This window comes from Euprymna scolopes, chromosome 4 (assembly GCF_053919585.1).
Source record: "Euprymna scolopes isolate OS-2025 chromosome 4, ASM5391958v1, whole genome shotgun sequence".
NCBI lineage: Eukaryota > Metazoa > Mollusca > Cephalopoda > Sepiida > Sepiolidae > Euprymna > Euprymna scolopes.
Genome location: NC_136485.1, coordinates 89,748,806 through 89,770,575, shown reverse-complemented (window position 1 = coordinate 89,770,575; position 21,770 = coordinate 89,748,806). Strand labels below are relative to the sequence as shown.

Here is a 21,770-nt window from a genome sequence, read left to right as displayed (position 1 = left end):
TATACCCAAAATTGGTGGAGGAGTTTGGTAGAGTTCTCAAAGGTCAAATCGTGGAACTTTGACCCCTTAACTGCCAAATTTCTGTCCGAAAACGGATTACAAAAGTTTTCCCAAATCTTAGTACCCTGTATATCAAATTTTGAGTCTGTAGACTGAAAATTGACAGAGTTATTGCGTACACAGACAGACACACAGACACACACAGAGATGGAAAGAAATTTTCACTTTCAAAGATATATAGACTAGCAGTTCCACCCAGCGTTGCTCGGGCCCTATGTACTGTTCATAATTTTATGTGCTTATGTATATATTAAAAAGTGTGAATATGTATGGTAATACCTTTCTATATAATAGGCTTACCATAGAGAAAAGTTGGTAGGACTGCAGACGTCAAATTTTTAAAAACTTTGACCACAATTTTGACTCCTTAGCATTTATTGTTCTGAGTTCAAATTAAATTAAAATTTTTGACTCATGTCTAAGTAACCTACATCTACAATTTCAAGTGTTTAGACCCAAAATTGCCAGAGGAGTTTGGTAGAGTCTGCAAAGGTAAACTCTTTAAACTTTGACCTGTTGGCAGCCAAATGTTCGCCCAAAAACTGATTAAAAAGCTTGCTGTATGTCTGAATACCCTTTATGTAAAATTTCAAATGTTTAGACCAGAAATTGGCTTAATAATTTGCTAGAGACCGCAAAGGTAAAATCTTTTTAACTTCGACCCCTTGGAAGCCAAATTTTCAGCAAAAAAATAATTAAATTCAAAATTTCTAAGGTTTAGACCAAAAATTGGCTGAGTAATTTGGTAGAGACTGCAGAGGTCAATTTTTTAAAAACTTTAACCCGAATTATGACCCCCTTAATATTTATCGTTTTGGGCTCAAATCAAATTATAAAGTTAGATCCATGTCCAAGTAACCTACATCTAAAGTTTCAAGTAGCTTAGACACAAAATTGGCGGAGGAGTTTTGTAAAGTTCTCAAAGGTCAAATAATTGAACTTTGACTCCTTGATAGCCAAATTTCTGGCCGAAAACTGATTAAAAAATTTCCCAAATCTCAATACTCGTTATGTCAAATCTCGAGTCTGTAGACCGAAAATTGACAAAGTTATTTGGTAGGGAAGTGTACACACACTGACAGGCAGACACACATACACACACAGACATTTTCACTTTTATAGATATACTAACAGTTCTGCTTGGCTTTACTCGGGCCCTATGTACTGTTCATAACTTATGTGCATATGTATATATTAAAAAGTGTAAATAGGTACGGTTGGTTGTTTTTGTTTTACGGCATATCAACCCTTTTGAGGTTATTTAATGCCGAATTCAAAGATTTTGAAGAAAATTTTTTTAATAGAATATATTTGTTGTTTTCAAATTGGTTTCTATTTAACCCATAGTTGGGACCCTAACTACCACTCTGGGTCAGAGTGGACCTGGGAGCAATGGAAATTAAAGGGTGGCTCCACACTCCCCAAAGACCGCAAGCTGGGGCCTCACCACTGGGTATAGTTTAAGGTCATATCCAGGACCATATGTACGGTAATGCCTTTCTATATAATAGGTTTCCTTAACTACCATAGAGAAAAGTTGGTAGAGACCACAGACGTCAAATTTAAAAAAAACTTTAACCACAATTTTGACTCCTTAACATTTATTGTTCTGGCCTCAAATTAAATTAAAATATTTAACCGATGTCCAAGTAACCTACATCTAAAATTTCAAGTGTTTAGACCCAAATGGAGGAGTTTTGTACAATCTGCAAAGGTCAACTCTTTCAACTTTGACCTCTTGGCAGTGAAAAATTCGCCCAAAAACTGATTAAAAAGCTTGTTGCATGTCTGAATACCCTTTAAGTAAAAGTTCAAATGTTTAGACCCAACATTGGCTGAATAGTTTGCTAGATACTGCAAAGGTAAAATCTTTTTAACTTCGACCCCTTAGCAGCCAAATTTTCGACCAAAAACCGATCAAAAAGGTTGCCCTATGTCTGAATACACTTTATGTAAAATTTCAAATATTTAGACCAAGAATTAGCTGAGTAATTTGGTAGAGACCGCAGAGGTCAATTTTTAAAAAACTTTGGCCTCACTTTTATGTAAAATTTCAAATGTTTAGACCCAAAATACTCTTTTTGTCACTTAGCATTTATTGTTTTGGGCTCAATACAAATTATAAAGTTAGATCCATGTCCAAGTAATCTACATCTAAAATTTCAAGTGCTTGGACCCAAAATTGGCGGAGAAATTTTGTAGAGTTTTGTAGGGTTCTTAAAGGTCAAATGGTTGAACTTTGAACCCTTAACAGCCAAATTTCTGATCAAAAAAATTTTCACAAATCTCAATACCCCTTCTGTCAAATCTTGAGTCTGTAGACCGAAAATTGACAGAGTTATTGTCTATGGAAATGTACACTGACAGACACACACACACACACACACACACACACACACACACACACACACACACACACACACTCAGACATTTTCACTTTTATAGATAGATAGATAGATACATAAATTTTAGAAAATTTGGTTTTTACCATCGAAAATATGCCAAAATAATTTTAAGCTTAACAGTTTAAAAATCAATAGGAATTAGTGTTCTTAGTTATCAAAACTTTTAATCTCTCTCTCTCTCTCTCTCTCTCTCTCTCTCTCTCTCTCTCTCTCTCTCTTAAAATGTTATTTATCTATTGAATTTCACATGTGGTCACGTTTTATACTAGATTGACTTGCAATCGTGAATTTTATTGAAAATAAAAACTCTGTATGCCCCCATCCCCTCCACAGATATACACATGTGCATATGTTTTATGGATTGATGTGCTGTTTTGATGATCAGAGTAACAACATCCTGGACTGAAACCAGGTTCAATTTTCAAATGGACAACAAAGTCAGGAAAAATTAACAATTCATTTTGCAAAAAAAAAAAAAAAAAAAAAAAAAAGTAGTGATACTGTAGAAGTTGTTGAGGTGATGAGATGCTTATTGGAGATTGCCATTTTGTAGTAGTATCACTGCATCTGTGTTCATCGGACTGGTCTTGTTTAAGATGAAAAAGATAAAAAGGTCAGCAACTTTTTGGTTAAAAGGATAAACACTTTCTCTACAGTTCATAGCAACTTTATTAGCAGTTACATCATCACATAATGCTATGTTCTATCTTGATCTGCAATACCATTATGTGAAATAATAAGAGCAATATGGCATTTGAGTGCAGTGACATCTCTCAAGAAATTGTTCGAAAAGGTGCAAAACAGCCCTTTTTTTCAAATCTCAACTGAGAATCTGATTAAAAAGCTCTTTCCCACCATTCCCACTAATGTCTGTACATCATTTTGAAAACCTCGTGGAAACAATTGCCTTATTCATTGCTCAAGTCATTCAGATTTTCAGAGAAGTTTTACAAATGGCTGAAAACATACGTAAATATTTGTGTTACGGCAAAATACATGAAAACTGAATGAAATAGTTAATAATTTTAATATATATATATATAGAGAGAGAGAGGTTGTCCGTCTCTCAACATATGCACATACAAATGAAAATAATGGTCTTCAACCATTGAACTATATTGGTGATCGCATTGACAACACAACTAAACTTTTTCATCTTGTCGATTGAAGAAATACCCATTTCCAAATCAACTGGTGCTCATATTCTCCAAAAGTTAAGTAGCCTTTTAAGTTTTTTTTATTATTCTTAAAGACTTTGCCCCATCCATATTGAAATATTATTACCTCTCATGGCCTCATGAACTTGCTTTGTTCCTGTTATAACCCTGGTTAAAGGATTACAAGGAAAACAAAACACTGAAAAATATATCGACAAAAGCGTACAAAAATGAGTTGTTTGACTAGCTGACAAACTCCGTTCATTCTCTTGATCTAGACCTTGCATTAAGGCCTTTTCTTCTGGTATTTATTGTATATGGATCAGTTCATTTATAGGTAATGTAGGTAATTTTGCCACGGCAGTTCCCCAAATCAACAGTTATCCTCAAACCAGAAAATTGTCTCCTTTAGACCCATATTATCATATTTTTCATTTTCTTTTTCCACCAACATTATCCATTTTTTCCAATCATTATCTTATATGTTTTCTCTTGTTTTTACTGTTTATTTTATTTACATCTCCATTCAATAAGCCACCTATTTTTATAGAATCTTTTGTGTCACTGTTGTTCCTTCAGTGTGTTGAATTTATTGATATCTTACCTCAGATGCAAAGCAGAGTTTAAGAATGGATAACCATTCTTTTTACCTTAATTTTATTTCCATTTGAATCCAGTAAGTTATTTGTTCATACCGGTCGGTTGTGTAACATGTCATAGCTAATACATAACAATATTCTTTATTTCCAAAATCAGCATCACAAATTTAGTTGCAAACATCTGTAGTGCACTTTAATATGTAGATAGACACAAGTGAGAATATCTCCAAATGATATCATTTATGTCACTGTCTTTGACACAAGTGAGAATATCTCCAAATGATATCATTTATGTCACTGTCTTTGACACAAGTGAGAATATCTCCAAATGATATCATTTATGTCACTGTCTTTGACACAAGTGAGAATATCTCCAAATGATATCATTTATGTCACTGTCTTTGACACGTGAGAATATCTCCAAATGATATCATTTATGTCACTGTCTTTGACACAAGTGAGAATATCTCCAAATGATATCATTTATGTCACTGTCTTTTACCTTCTTTCCTAGAATCTCTTTGAGATGTGACACCTCTTTAGCAGCATAGAACTTGCATTTCCCTTAGCAAATATTTCTTAGTATTTCACTCAATTATATGCAACAATGCATTTTCTTATACACTAAATAATTATTGTCACAGTTTTCGTTCATCACTTCCAGACCGCAAAGGATTTTCTTTCTTAGCATTAGCTGTTCATGTTACATTAAGTTGAAATTCGTAATTTTGTCTGTCTTTAAACAGCGGGTTGATTAATGACGTAATTTTATTATTAGCTTTTCTATTTCAAACACAACATTTAAAAATGTTAGTAATGCGGTTACTCAGTTGACACATTTAACACAAGCCAAAATGGAATTGGACAGAGGCTAGGAAAATCCCATTATGACTATCTTTTAAATGGAAAGAATTAATATTTTAAATAGATTAGTGCTTGGTGGGAGGTATATTCGTACAAACAAACACTTTGAAGCAACTAAAAACAAACAGTGGGAATAATAATGATGGGAATAATGATGTAATAATGTATTACTTTACATTTAAACCCAGTTGATCAGCTATTTTTTTATTATAAGTACAAGATAGGTAATCTTTGGATAATCCAATCTTAAATTGTTCTAATTTTCTTATTACGGAATTTCTATGGACCTATTTTATTTTAAAACTAAAAAAGAAAAGAAAAACATTAAATTTATGCAGTTCATCAATTAGAGTGGAATTAAATAATTTTTGTATTTTTTATCAAAATGATTTAATTCTATTTTACTTGAAAAAATTAAAAATTGCAAAGTTTACTTGTTTTTTTCGCTTTATTGGATTCGCCACTCTTTTTGTCACTTCTAAATGCAAGTAAGTTTTCACAGTAACGTGCTAACTCAAAGTATAGTCAATGAAAATCGTTTCAAACCTCAAAAGTAACAAGAACAGCACCCCAAGAAAGTATTCTCTACCCCTCCTGTCTCCCATGCCTTTGACCAGGAGGCAGGCAATTAAAAAAGGCTCAATGATCCGTATACAAGCCTTCTTCATCTCACACACATACCTATACATTAGTGTATACACATGCATAACGTAACACTGTCTAATATTCATATACGTATATCACTTATGCATATTATTCACACTATGAACATTTTGACTTGTGACTATTCACTCAACTTTTTAACAAGCATTTGCTTAATGGATGACATTTACTAATAACAATACTTTTGATTTTACTTATAAAATTGTAATGTAAAACTGTTTTCTTATAAAATTTCGTTCTCTCAATTTTTCATTTGCAAAACTTTGTTTATGTTTTACTCAGCACTTGCTTACTTGTGACCCTTTTATTCTCTCAATGTTTCATTTATTTCTATTTTTTATGCATTTTATTCCTTCCCAAAATACAACTTTTATACCTATTATATATTAAATGCTGGTGAGGTTCTTGCTAATATCCAAGATACTATTTTCATCCGAAATGGTCCTACCAAAACTAGGGACCATGCCACAAAATTATCAAACTGAGTTTTAAATTTACTGAATTTGAGTTTTAGGCAATTAATTGTATACTTATGGGAAAGATTCTCTAATAAAATCCCCAATACCTAATAAAACACGTTTATTGCTAACAGCTGAAATGAACAAATTTAGCACAACACTGTATCTGACTTTACTTAATCTTATTTCCCAAATATAAAAAAATACAAGACAATTTTTACTTTGTACAAAATAAATACATATTTTTATTTTTTACAAAAATTAAATAATTCTAAAGACAATTTCATCTTATCTCTGTCATCTTTCAGGACGCTTCACCACCGAATCTACACGACTTCTCCAGTTCTCTCGATCTCGAATGACAGTTTGCAGGTCCTGCACATTTTTTCAATCTTGTGTCCTGTAGGAGATTGTCAATCTCATTCTTCTTCTACCACGGTTTGGGTGTCCATCTGTTGGTATCCAGAGAACTAGCTTGATGGCTTCCTCTTCGATGTGTCTCATACAGTGACCGTCTACTCTCATCCTTTTCTGCTGTACTTTCAGTGATACTGGTCGTAGGTCACCATAAAGCTGTTGATTTGTTGCGTGGTTCCTTCATGATGTATTGAGGGCTATCCTGAGTATCCATGTGTAACAGCCATCCAGTCTCTTTTTAGTGCATTTTTAAGAGTCTATGCCTCAGCACCATAGAGGAGGACTATTTCTACTGTGGCAACAAAGAGTCTAACTTTCGCCATGTCTAGATCTTTCATTAGCCATGGACCATTTCATTTAGCTTGTCTTCAATTTGGTTGTATATTTGTTTCAGCTTTGATTTCTCCTCCTGGAGTTTTTGCTGTGCGTCTGCGGTTGTTGTTTTATGAAAATTTCCAAATGCACCTAAGACATCACCTCATGCTTGGCATATCCTTGGATCGTTTGCTTTCCTCCTCTGCTTTCTTTTCTTTTTCAATAATACCAGTGCCTCTGCAGCTGCTTCATTTGCAGTGATAAAATGTGCATATTGTTGTGCAACACTATTATCTTCTTGACAGAGCTCTGAATACCTATTGCTCACTGTGACTGTGTACAGTCGTTGCAGTTCTGTGAAGGGCAGCCCACTCATCATTCTTTTTCCTTAATGGACATTTACACATTCAAAAACTGAGTTGTATATTTGCGGTAACCCAAGCTGCTAAAACTGCTGTAAGCTTCGCAGTCATGCACTGAATTCTTCCATTTCTTGTTAGTCAATCTGTGACTTATTTCCATTCATATCAGACATGAATGTTGTATTGGGGTTGACCTAGGGAGGTGCATTGAAGTCTTCACACTCAATAACAACATGGTGTTTGGGTGTCTCATTGACCGTACTCGATAGAGTTTCATAGTGTGCTCCTGCATCATAACTTCCTTCAGTAGTTAACAATTATTGTAGTCATGGGGTTACCACTAAAGGAAATGACTAAAATTCTTTTGCTAACAGGTCTTATTTCTGCTAGTACCTGTTTTGCACTTTTACTCACAAGGACACCTACTCCCCCACAAGCTGCTCCATTTGAGCTTCTCCAGGCACCAGTTGTAAGAAGAATGCAGTTCTCTAATTAAAATAAAATTAGTGTCCATCTTGTATAGATGCGTTTTATTTCAGTATATGTTTGTAAATTATATTCTGAGTATATTCCGGTGATTCTTCATTCTTAAATATCTGTAAACAGAAAAAAAGTAAATAAATATTTAATGTGATGTGGTAATTGTTGTTGTGGTATGAATCATATGACGCATGAAACAAATACATACTTTCTGGAAACATGCATCAGAAATTGATCTAAGTGGCAAATGGAAAAAATTAGCATATAAAGATTTTGGTTTAAAAGCTATAATAGGCAGTAAAACAAGGAAAAAATCGATCTTATTATATAGAAGAAAAAAAAAACAGAACTTTTGTTACGACCTCATACATTATATTAGGCACTTCTGCATGACAGTGTCATGAGGCGACTAAGACAGGTTATTGACTCCTGTTCTTTGAATGAGAAATGCCTTCTACCGGCCGGTATGTGAACCTCAAATATAAACAAGTGCCTCCAAGAACGCAAAAATATATAATAATGAAATAAATATCACAAAAATATAGGAAAAGCGGAACATTTATTGTATAAAAAAATATTATTTTAATGTTTTAATATGATTTCTTTTAAATGAGTGATTTATAAGTGAAAATAAAATAATAAATTTTAAAAATATGAAACATTTATAGATTGTTTTTAGAATTATTTGGGGTGGGTGGGTTCCTGTACGATTGTATGAAATGTAGCAACATATAATTATTTTTTTTTTTTCACAATAAGATTGTATAAAAATACATCAAAATATAATTTTAGCAAAATGTAGCAAAATATAATTTTAAAAACATGGAACATTTATAGAAGTTTAAGAATATTTTTTTTACACAAAGATAGTTTGTTTGCTTTTTTCACAGTAAGATTGTATAAACGTATATCTAAATATAACTTTTGGTTTGTCAATAGAGCAAAATATGATTTTAATATAGACGTTTTTATTTATTTATTTATAAAAATTTATAGAAATTTTTAATAATATTGTTTTTTAATGTTTTTTTTTTTTTCAATGAGTGATACAATTTATCGACCTCTGTTCAACTAACACATGCCCTCTATCGGCCATTCTTGAAACTAAAATACACACATTCGCCTCATGGCACTGTCATGCAGAAGTGCCTTATATTATTATATAGATTATTATTTTATATAGATTATTATATAGACTATTATAGATGCAAATAATGAATAGACTTAATACAATTATCCTTTCGTTTTCTTTTTTTTAATTATATTCAGAAATGTAATAAAAAAACTCATATTGCTTAAATGAATATTTAACTGTTTAGTTTACATTAGGAATACTTAAAATAATCAAATTCTTTTTAGGTAAGAGAAAAATCGAGATTGTCCTTGATAGTGATATGTCAAAACAACATGGTATTAATGTGGGTGTGTCACAAGGGTTAATCTTTGGACTTTTATTATTCCTGATATTCATAAATAACCTCTCTGATAAAATTATTTCTGAGATGGATATATTTGCTGATGACACCACGCTCTTTAACAAACATAAGGAGAAAACGAAAGAAGACGTATCCAAGGAAATGGTTGAAACATTTGAGGAAGTCTGTAGTGGAATGGGACCATAAATGAATGGTAACATTCAATGCCACTAAGACTAAGTTTCTTTCCTGTAATAATTACAAGAAACCTTCTCAACCACTGATTGTCATGGCTAATGATACACTATTTGAAAGTACTTCATTCAAACACCTCGGCTTAACATTCACAGAAAACGTGGAACAAATACATTGAGGTCATTGCCAAAGCTGCTGCAAAGAAGGTGGGCGCTGTTTACCATGTGTGCAGTGTGTGCAGTCAGCACCAACCCTATTAAGGGTTTAACCGGCTTCCTCCGAAGGAGGAAGTTTCATGGAAGTATGAAATTCACAAGCGGCCCCCTGTCGCATGTATATCCCCATTAGGGGAGATGACAATGTTAGGTTTTTGCAACTTTTTGCAGGGAGGTGCATATAGCACCTGGACTTCCCAAATTGGTCACCCATTTTAGTAATGACCGGGCTCAACATTGCTTACCTTCGGTGATCTGACGGGAACCGGTGTGTCAACGTGATTATACCGTATTCTCTGTTTACCATGCTAGAAGGTTACTCACATCTTGTACCTCTACAAAGCCACCATTCGCCTATGCATGTAGTATTGTTGCCACATATGGGCTGGTGCATCTGCCACTAGTCTCTTGCTTTTAGACAAGATTAAAAAAAAAGTTGTCAACTTCATAGATTCTGCACTTGTAATCAAACTCAACCTCTATCCTATTGCTAAAATATTGCAAACTTAAAGTATTTCTACTCTCTCAATGTAAATACCTCTGACTAACCCAATAAGCAAAAAAAAAAATCACGCTTACACTATAGAGATCCCTAGATGAAGGAAAACTTTCTGCTCAAATAATTTCTTTTCTCAAACTGCTAGACTTTGGAAGGGTTCCTGCTCCCTTAAGTGTAGTGACATGCAGAAGTTAAAGTGTAACGTAAACAGACATCTCATTGCTCAACTCTTTACATAGTATTCCTGTAAATTTCGTCCCAAATAATAGCCACTTATGTCAAAGTGGCATTGTGCCTTGTTTAAGGTGAAATAACAGTAAAAAACATAAAAAGATTTACTAAGTTTCCATGAAAAATTTAAAAAAAAAAACACTGAAAGGTCAAAATTTTGTGTGCCACAATTTATTCAAAGTAAACAGCCTCCACACCTATAGAGAATGAAATGTCAAGTTTCTTTTTCTGCTTCCTGAGATAACAAACTTCGGTTACTATAGTAAAGATGTTCTGAATTATATGAGGCAGAATTGTTATTCCATTTTTTTTTTTAATTTTCAAATTTTCTTACTTTTTAAATCATAGTTATTTACAAACTGTTTTCCGAAAGATGACAAAATTTAAAAATTTTAAATAAAAACCAAAGAACTTGTTTGTTTTCATAAAAACTTGAAATATTTATTTTCAATACAAACTAACAAATTAGCATAAATAAAAGTACGATCATATTATATCACAAAACAACTTTTAAATATATCGAGTAAAACTTAATCAGTTTATTAGGAATCTATTTAATTACCAAATTAAAAAAAAAAACTAGAAGAATATTCATCTCAGAACGAATAAAATTAATTTTGTGAACAATTTTGCATCACTTTATTTTCTATTACAAAGATTATATGCTACATATAATACTACTAAACCTTATATCTATAATCTTTACTTCAATTTTCATCCAAATTAATTACCGGAATGTTTAAAATCTTAAGCTTAAGGGGTCTTAGAAAGAAATTGAAATTTAGGGACTTTTAATTCATTAGTGTATAAGCAATATAATCAAATTCAATGTGATTCTGAAATATATGAATTTTCAAATGGGAGATTGAACACTCTTTAATAAACACACGGATTTCAGTGGATATACATCTAGGAATCCAAACTGTCCTACTTTATATATATATATATATATATATATATATATATATATATATATATATATATATATATATATATATATATATAATGTTCACAAAAAATCAAGACAACAAAATATAAAATGCGAACAACTTATTGTGTGTAAATTGGTTGAAATATCATTTAAAAAGTAGAAATACGAAAATGAGGTGATTACTAAATATGAAGACTATTAAAAAAAAAAAGAAAGAAACTATAAAGATATATATATATAGGCAGGTCCAACTGCTTGTTCTCTAAAAATAGAGATTATGAATGTATTCATATATGTATAAATAGTATATTTGGCCGTCTGAAGAGTAGTTGTTTTGGAATATTTTTAAATGAGATAATATATAAAATTGTCCAAATGGTTATGAAACAATTGCAACACATGATAAAATACACAATATGATGTTCTCATTTTATATTTTGTTGTCTTGATTTTTGCGAAAATATTAGATGCATGCTCGATTATGAAAACTGATGATCATGAAGATTAAATAATTGATGATCATGAAGATTAAATAATTGATGATCATGAAGATTAAATAATTGATGATCATGAAGATTAAATAATTGATGATCATGAAGATTAAATAATTGAGTCAATTAATTTTGACTTCAATTTTATTGGTATATGGACATTACCGGAATTTTAATATATGAAAATGTTGGTTAAAAAGATACTAATAAGGTATATATATATATATATATATATATATATATATATATATATATATATATATATATATATATATATATATATATATATATATGATTTATACAACTTCAAGCATGCATATGTTTCTCTTTCCATATTAATTACACATCATTGTCATTTGTTCTTTACTATTCCTCAGTTAGCGTTAAATAAAAATTTTCATAAAAATCCTATAAGTTTTTCATATATATTTTAATCACACAAAATACATGTTGAAATAAGCGCAAGTGTAGGGATTGAGTTTTGATTTAAAACCTTTCCATTTTAATTGTTCCATCTTTTACTAATTTTCACTTGAACCCTCTATCAATATTTGTTGTAGAACTTCCTCTGCTCTTATGTCATATATACTCTATTGCGTCAATTTCTGAATCACTCTATCACTCCTCCCTTTCTTTCTTTCTGTCTGTCTCACTCTCTCTCTCTCTCTCTCTCTCTCTCTCTCTCTCTCTCTCTCTCTTTCTCTGTTTATTAACAGTCAAAGATGATAAAAAATGGAAAGAAACAAAATATTGAAATGGTTCATGATAAACAAAAAAAAAATATTACCGAAGGCAATAATACAATTCAACCAATAGATGGAGAGAGAGGTGGTAGAGAAGAGAATCTAATTTTGCATATTGTTTTCTTATTTATTTTGTATTTAATTGGCCTTGCAAACTCACTATCATAAAATACAAACAATGTATCTGGAGTGCAATGAGTGAGCAAACCAATTATAATTTTCTATCATTAAATTATTAATTTAACACATTGTAATAAAGCTAAAACTAATTTTATGAAGTTACTGTTTTAAAATCTATCTATAAAATTATAGCAAGTCAAATTTTGATTCTTATAATACTTGAGGAGTTGTTAGGAATGTTAAAGCCAGAAATAGCTTTCTATTCAATAGTTCAAATGCTTCAACATTTCTTTCAAATCTTAAAGGGTTACCAAATAATTTATTCTTTTCTTTGCAACTATTAACAAAAGATTAAAATGGCTGACTTATTTGCAAAGCGGACAACCTGTTAGTTAAATGATTGAGAATGGGTCACCATTTAGCAAGTGTTAAATCCAACAACAGGGTGTTGTGAATTAAATAGAGAAGAATAGTTAACAAAGAAAACTTTTTTTACATTTATGTGAAAGATATTTTGAATGAGTAAATAGTTTGTTGGAAGAGTTAAAACAAGTTGTAGAACAAGGAAAAGACACGAGTGTTAGAAGATGTGTGTTTGATTAAAGTTCCAGTGTGTGTGTGTGTGTGTGTGTGTGTGTGTGTGTGTGTGTGTGTGTACCTTTTTGGATTAGATTGAAGTTGTAGAGAGAATAATTTGATGCAGATGTTTCTTGAGTTGCATCCTGGCCTTGGTTGGGTACTGTTTGTAGTTGTCATCTTCTTGGATCGGAACACACAGTTGTTTCAGCCAAAAAAACGTTTTAGTTATCAAGTTTGTTGTCAAGTTTGCTGGTTTTATTAGAATTTTATATCATACTAACTCAGTTTATTGTTTCAAACAAGTGGAAATCATTTTCATCAATCGAAAATATATGAAAATTTATGTGAAATATTTTCCTTCTATTTTAGAGAATGCATCTGTACGGAGCTAGGAGAAAGTAATTTATTTAAGTGAATCTCATTTCCTTAGTAGGGAAGAGAGTAGATTATATAAACTTGTTTTGCATATCTATATATTTATCTACCACAAAAATTAACTTTTGTACATGATCAAGTGACAACAATGTTCAGTACACTAATACTATCTTTAGCATTCTTATAAATTTGAGTCATGATGTTGGCTAGATACTTTTTAAAGCCATCTTTTTTTCACAAAATTTATTTGCAAAAAAAATGAAGGAAATTCATGTTTCAAAAAAACAAAACATTTCTATGTTATTTAACAATTCAAATGAATCACTTAATTTGTGTTACAAGTTCATATATAAATGTCACAAGTAAATCTGTTCAAATAAATGTCAAATGTGGTTGATTTACCGATACTTGGAAAAGAAAAAGCAGTTCTGTTCGTTTTTCTTTTCGTTTTTTGTGTCTGATCGTTTCTTTTTTCTTCTTTGTATGAAACTCAGAAATTTATGAGATGCGTGGGGAGCGTCTATCCAAAAAAAAAAAAGGCGTGATTTTTACGAATGGAATGGAATAGTGTACTTCGATGACTGTGTGGTGTTTTCCATTTTTTGTGTCGTGCAAATGTTCTGATCCGCCAATGTTGTTCGGTCATGTTGAACGAGAGAAAGAAGATATGGTCATTAATATGGTTTATGTATATTTTGTCGAATTCTGACAAGGAGCGACCAGTTTGTAGGGGACACAAATAAGACGATTTTAAAAGTTCAATATATGACTTTTATTTAGAAATAATGAATCATGTTATTTGTTAACGTATTTTTTATATGCGCGTGTGCTGATTCATCACAAGTGTCAAGAAGGTGATAATGAATAAATCGTTCAAGGTTTGAGTATGTAAAAATGTTCTGGAAAGGAATATTTTGGCATAAAGTTAATGTGTGTAACTTCTTGTATGGTCGCTAGGGCTCTGTATATATCTTTAATGAAAAACAGGAGATACATCTTTTTCTGACTGAGGCAAAATGAAAAAAGAAAGGAAAATATTAATTCACGCTGATCTTGTACTTCCATGTGGAGAATTTAGATGAGTGATGCGTGCGAAACGATGTTACATCGAACCGTGATAGAGTCTATCTTGTTGCTATGGCGTGCTGGCTGGCTGGCTTTGACTGTGATTGACTGTTTTTGGCGTGAAGTGCCTTTTTTATAGGTTTCAAACCGGCTCCCAGCGAAGGCTATTAGAGAAATATTTTTGAAATTCACTTTCTTTGTAATCCGATTGGATGAAAAAAAAAACATCTTTGTCACGTGAGGTGCTTTCAGCTATGTTGGTGAAACAAAACAAGTTGTGTGCACGGAAATTGCGTGGGTGTAGACAATAGCTGTACGCGCAAATGAAACATTCCTTGTACAGCCACGTTTAATATTTGTGTCAAGTCGCTACACAATGAAATGTTCAATTGCTTTTAACCCATAAACAAACAATTTTTCTCCCTTTCAATTCTTTTTTATTATTAATATTGGATGAGTTTAAGTACAAATCATCGTGTTCTTTATTTATCTTTTCTTTTAATCCAATTTTAAAGTTTCCTAACGCTTTCTGTAAAAATTTCTGCTCATTATCGACAGTCTAAGTGTTCCACATATCTTGCTTGCTAGGACCTCGGCGATGATGTCATTTTTCAGCTGATAGGCCATCTCTTAGGATAGCCGTGGTGCAACTCATTGATAACAGACTTATGAACTTTTACTTAACAAACGAAATATTCCAGAAACATGTACGTGTCTTCATAGTTTTTATACGTGTATTTCGACTATTCGTAAACACTTATAATTTTATATTTCTTCTTTTGTGTAAAACTGCATTATTTCTTTAATAAAAATCAAATTTCATTACTATTCAGAAAAAAATTGAAATCTTTATCAGTTTTAAAGGAGTTTCCCCCCCTCCAAGTGGCAGTGGGAGGAAATAAAAACATTTGCATTCTTGTAAACCATCACTTTTGGCGTAGTCAGTTCTATTTTGCGCGCTAATTTATAATTTTTCCAATAAAGCAGAAATAGGATTCGACCGATAATGCAATCTTTAGTGTGTGGAGGAGGGGGGGGGAAACAATATTACCGTTACATATTTATCACTTGAATTTGGCACGCTAATTCACATAAATATGATGGGGTAATCTACAATTTCTATTAAAATCATGAACACGACAAAATTCGCAAAGTAATTACTAATTTCTGTATTCTTCTATTACATTCGATTGTGTGGAAACCTTTTATTTTATTACTTTTATTATATGTTATTTACATGTGGATTGTGTAATTTATACGTGTACCATTAAGTAGTTGATGTTATTTTTGTTACTATTCTATTACAATACGTCTGTGGGGAGATTATTTAATTATTTTATTGAAGTTCTTATAATGTGGATTTTGTAAATTACATGCCATTAATTAGTTAGCATTTGATTGTCTGGTGAAATTACACAATGATTTAAATTTGTAATTTTCACATTTTACTTAAATAAAAATGCTCATCTTTTGGTATTAAAAAAACACTGTTTTTTGTATTACATTTTCATAATTGATTGGATCTTTTTATGATTTTTAGATTTGAATTTAGTAACGACAAAAAAACAAAACCAATTCCATTAGAGTCCACCAAATTTCCTATCAATATCAACGTTTAAAAGTGACGATGAGAACGATTTAATGGTCATTTTCACATTTCAATCAAGTAAAATTGCTTATCTTTTGATATTTATTATTTATTTTGTATTACATTTTCATAATTAATTGAATCTTTTTGTGATTTTCAGATTTGAATATAGTAATCACAAGAAAAGAAAATTAATTCCATTAGAATCCACCAAATTTTGATACCCAGATCAACGTTTTAAAGTACCTTTATGTGATTTTCAGATTTGAATTTAGTAACTCTGACAAAATTACAAGTTTTCTTACATAAGTATAACATTACTTTTAAATAGTTTAAAAAATTCTTGAATTTTAAGAAAATATGTTCTCATTTTGTTTACTTTACATAAGTCTGGCTCCCTGAGTCAACACCAAATAATATCCAATCAATGTTTAAAGTGATTATATACTATATTTGTCATGTTTTTTTAGTTTGCTAATTTCACAACAGACTAATGTGCTTCCTATGTATAGAAGGTTAGAGTTTACCTGTTCTATGAAAGCATAATCTGACATCTTTCAACATATTACTAACATTCTTCATGATACTGTTTTTCTTTTTTTAAAAAATTGCGTCTTAATCTGTTTCCTTTTAAAACCTTATGAACTGTTTTGCATAGAATATCTTTGTATTCTAAATGCAAAACAGTACTGGTGTATGTTTGAATGCAAAATATTTCTATACGCCAATTTTCAATCTCTTTTTCAGTTTTCATATGATTAATAGAAAGTCATAGTTCATCAACATTTTGATATAATAATAAAATTTAAATTCTTAAGACATCTCTGCATGTAATAAAAGCATAAAAGTCAGATGCTAATTATATATATTTTAATAAAATTTAATCTTTTTGTTTAACTTTGTGTTGTGTATAACAACATATTTTATAAAATTCATGAATTTTTTACATTTGAGTTTTCTAAGGTTCAAAAATTATATTTAGTTTTTTCTTTTTTTTTCTTTATGACAAAGACTGCTGCTATTGATCCAGGAAAAATACTAATGTTGATATACATTTTTTCAACCAGTCTCAATACTGGCATGCATTTACAGAGTTCACATAGGCAAAATTATTTCAGCTGAGCTGCCAGATGATACTGCTGATACAGAACTTTTTGATATGATCCAAACACAATTAATCCATGAGCTCTGTGAAGTACTCAATCCAGCATCACCATGCAAGATTGCAAATGTCTTAAAAGATATCTGGAGCCTTTTATTGCAGAAACACAGACTGACTACAATGGATATACTCTTTATCGCAGAAAATAGAGGCCACCCAACAACCTGAGTTGTTAGAGGACAATTAATAACTGTGGACAATCAATGGGTAGTGTCATATAATAGTTTACTATGTAAAATCCTAAAGGCGCACATCAATGTGGAACATTGCAGCTTGATCAAAGCAATTAAATTACATAAAATATATCAACAAGGGTAATGATATGGCTATTTTTACTATTTGTGATGGAGCTGAAAGAGATAAGATCAAAGTTTATTATATAGGCCACTGTATCTCCAGTAATAAAGCAATATGGAGGATCTTTGTATTTTAAATACACCAACGATTTCTGACTGTGGTTAATTTAGCAGTACAACTTGAAAATGGACAGAGAGTTTATTTCAATGAGGACAGAGCACATATTTTAGCACAGATACCACTAGAAACTATGCTTACTAATTTTTTTAGGCTGTGCCAGGAAGATGATTTTGCCAGATGACTTTTATATATAGAAATCTCTAAAAAACAAATGGGTTCGTCGTAAGCAAGGACATATCATTTCAGACCATGACATCAAAGCATCTAATGCTATTGGTTGTGCTTATATTGTACAACCCCAATAATAGAGCGTTTTTATTTTCAACTGCTTCTCCACACTGTTTGTGGACAAACATCCTTTGAGGATATCTGATGCTTTCAAGATATACTGAGTACGACATGTTTTCTTTTTAACATAAAATAATTTGTTTCCCAAGTCACCACAAACAAGTAAAAATTTACTGAAACATTATGTTTTCATGAAATGTGTTCGTCCTTGATACCATGCTGCGGATCCTTTTTTATTTCATTTATTGTTGCAACACTTTTAAGTTTACTTAAAATATTTTCATGATAAATTTCTTACTGTACAATATCCCCCCCCCCAATACCACTTTATAAAAAATCTTCTGAAATAAAATCCAGTTTTTCACATGATGTCTTTTGAAGCTGGTATAAACGTTACAGAATTTTGATTTTAATGTTTTGACTTTGGTGGTATTTTATCTTTTAATGTAATGTTTTTAGTGTATTTTTTTTAATTATTATCAATAATTTTTATTTATTTATTATCAATAATTTTTTTTTCTTTATTATTATCAATATTTTTTTTGTTTTTGGATAGTGCAGGGAATCTGGGGAGTGTTTTTTAAAAAAAAGTGCTTTTAAGCAATGGATATCTAGGAAAATGTCACTACTTTTGTAATGAATTCCAATTTTCGCCAAACAATCCCAATCCTATCAAACATTAACAAATTGACTGATAAATCTACACAATATGAATCCAACTTTTTCTTTAGCTTTTTTTTCTAACTCTAACAAATTTTAGCTTTATTTTGCAAAATATCATATTGAGTAGAAGAATCATAAACAGTGTTAAAAAAAAAAAATTACATCACGGATGCTAATTTCTGGTTACCTCTTAAGCACTCTTAGGGGCGGATTTTGATGATAATAAGTTACTAATAAGACATTATAAAAAACGTTTCCTTACTTTCGTATTTATGGTCAAACAAAAAGTTCCAGATTTTCTGCCAAAAAATGTATTTTCTAATTTCATCTTTTATTTCAAATAATCTGGATTTACGTTTTTCCTATTCATTTCAGTGGTTTTGCCTGCTTGATACCAAGTGGGCCAGATTTTTTTTTTAACAATGAATAATTAGTTTCCCAAGTCCACACAAACTAATAATGATCAATAGGTTAAATACTTTACTAAAATATTGTATTTCAACAAAATGTGTCTGTGCTTGATATCATCGTATGGTGCATGCGGACCCTTTTTTATTTTATCTTTTCTTTTTCAACATTTTTTTGCTTTGTTATAATATTTTCACGATATGTTTCTTAGCCTACCTCACTACATACAAATTTGCTGTAACCATACATGATACACCAACAAAAAAACAAACACTTTAGAAAAAAAATCTTCTGAAATACCATTATCATATGACGTTTTTTGAAGCTGGTTACTTTTATAAAGTTTTGGCATAAGTATTCCATTGGTGATATTTTATATTTAAATGTAATTTTTTAAGGGTAATGATTTTTTTCTCATTATTTTTTTGTTTCATGATTTTTTTTTTGGTCACTTTTCTAAAAAAAAAAAAACATATTGCGCGGCAATGTTTTAAACTTTTTAGCAATGTTTTAAACTTTTTAGCAATGTTTTAAACTTTTTAGCAATGAGCATCTATACATTTTTACAGATTGTTTTTGATAATTTTTTATTGAAATAAATTTTTGAATTTAAATATCAAATCGTTTTCGTTTCTTATTCTTCAAACCTTACTGTTTTACGTTAAGACACAGCCCAGGATAAGAAAGATTTTCTCTTGCCCGAATCCTGGTGGGATACTATTATAATCGATGCCAACCAGAATAAAATGATACCCGGGTAAGATGTTACACACAATTTCACTTTGTTTTATATGGCCCTGTGCAAAAATAACATAGATCATTCAAACTTATTTCTCAAAAAAAAAAAAAAATAAATAAAAATAAGTAAATAAACTTATTTTATGTTTACGGAAATCAATAATTTTTTGTGAAAATCTTCTGTGTTGATCAGAATTTACAATTCTCATCCTAGATAGAGCAGGGACAGGGGTGTTTAAGCGCAGAATCTCCTGGTGGTTAGTAAGTCCTCTAAAACGTTAACTTATACTTGGGCAATAATTTTCTGCAGCTCAACTGGAGCAATTTTTATCGGCAACATTTTTGCGAAGTCATGCTTTTTCGATTGACTACCCTTAATTTCAATGCTCTTAACTTCCAGTCGCGTCATGAAGCATCGGTAAGACGTCAGGTTTTCTTTCACTTTCTTTTCCTCTTTCATGTCATGGGTTTGAACCTGCCTACCTACTATCACTTTTTTTTAACACCTCTCTCGACCCTTGCTTCGCACTGTTGTTTTGATACCCCCTACTACTAATATTTTTTTAACACCTACTGTTGTTTGACTTCCCTCCCCCTCCCCGCTTCTACCACTTTCTTTTAACACATCTCTCCACCCGGGATTCCTTACTACATCACCTACACACACCCGGGCAACGCCAGGTACCCCTCCCCCACTACTATTTTATTTTACCCCTCTCTCCACCCGGTCTGCCTACTGTTGTTTTGATTCCCCTACTACCAATTTTTTGTACACCTCTCCCCACCCAGACTTCTTACTGTTGTTTTAATCCAACACACACACACACACACCTCTCTACACCCGGGCAACACTGGGTACCCCTGCTAGTCTATTATATAAAGGGAAAAAGTGTATTTATTTTTTTGTTTATTTGTATGCCCGCCTAAAACTTCCGACAGACGTGACGAATAATGATAAACTTGGTATCACAACAAAGATCAGACTCCCGGAAAAAATACCAAAAAATTGACCAAAACGATTAATTCTAAGTGAGTGAACTAGCTGGTTTTCTGCAAGGAGGATCATAAAATTTCACGATATTTTAATGTTATTTCCATAATTTTAATCACTTTCAATGTTTTTATGTTATACTGCCTCTAGGATGCATTTATTTAGAAACATATGATCCTTAAACAGTTAGCATTAAACGCGTACTAGCAATCAAAACTCCAAAGACAGGAAATCCTATAAGTAAGTTTATTGAAGGTAGATACGGTAAAAACTGAAAGAAACAACAAAAAATATTGTTCAGAATACGAAGAGAAAAAGTCCGGAACGACAAGTTAAAAAAGGGCTAAATCGGGAAGTCTTATCAACGAAATCAACGACAGCTAGAAATAAGGGGGCCGAACATGTGGATAAAGAAAATAAACAAAGTTCGTAGTTAAAATGAAATAATATAAAAAATAACATTAAGGCATTAAAAAGTGTCTTTAAGAAGGGGATAATACAATGTTTCTTACCGGAGATGGCTTAAAATAGCGAGGGATAATGGGAGATAAAAAACCGAGCCATGCGGCTAGAAAGGGGACAAAACACCAGTCAACCTGCCGGTATCGAGTCAGGGGAAACTCTATAAGAAAAATGTCCGGCCAAGGTAGATAACTGTTTAAGGGACAAAACTAAGAAACGTAATATATGTATATTAGAAAAAAATGCCGACTCATGTCAGCAGAAATGACGTCAGCTCTCTTTAATGGAGATGTTTATATACTTTTAATAAGAGACTTGTTATGGGTAAGTTAACAGTATAGTACAGAATAAAATATTCACTTTCAAGTTATAAAAATGGTACCGATGTGATTATCGGGTTTAAAATAATGGAAT

The 21,770-nt window shown here is 31.4% G+C and overlaps 1 long non-coding RNA gene and 1 pseudogene across 1 annotated transcript; both read right to left on the bottom strand.

Moving 5' to 3' along the window:
• Window positions 1–6,420: 6,420 nt before the first annotated feature.
• On the bottom strand, window positions 6,421–21,534 carry LOC145272956 (uncharacterized). The gene is made up of 2 exons (XR_013866145.1): window positions 21,407–21,534; window positions 6,421–7,896 (listed from the first exon to the last, which is right to left on the bottom strand). It is a non-coding gene; the product is annotated as an uncharacterized LOC145272956 (long non-coding RNA).
• On the bottom strand, window positions 9,782–9,900 carry LOC145275443 (5S ribosomal RNA; annotated as a pseudogene).
• Window positions 21,535–21,770: the final 236 nt, after the last annotated feature.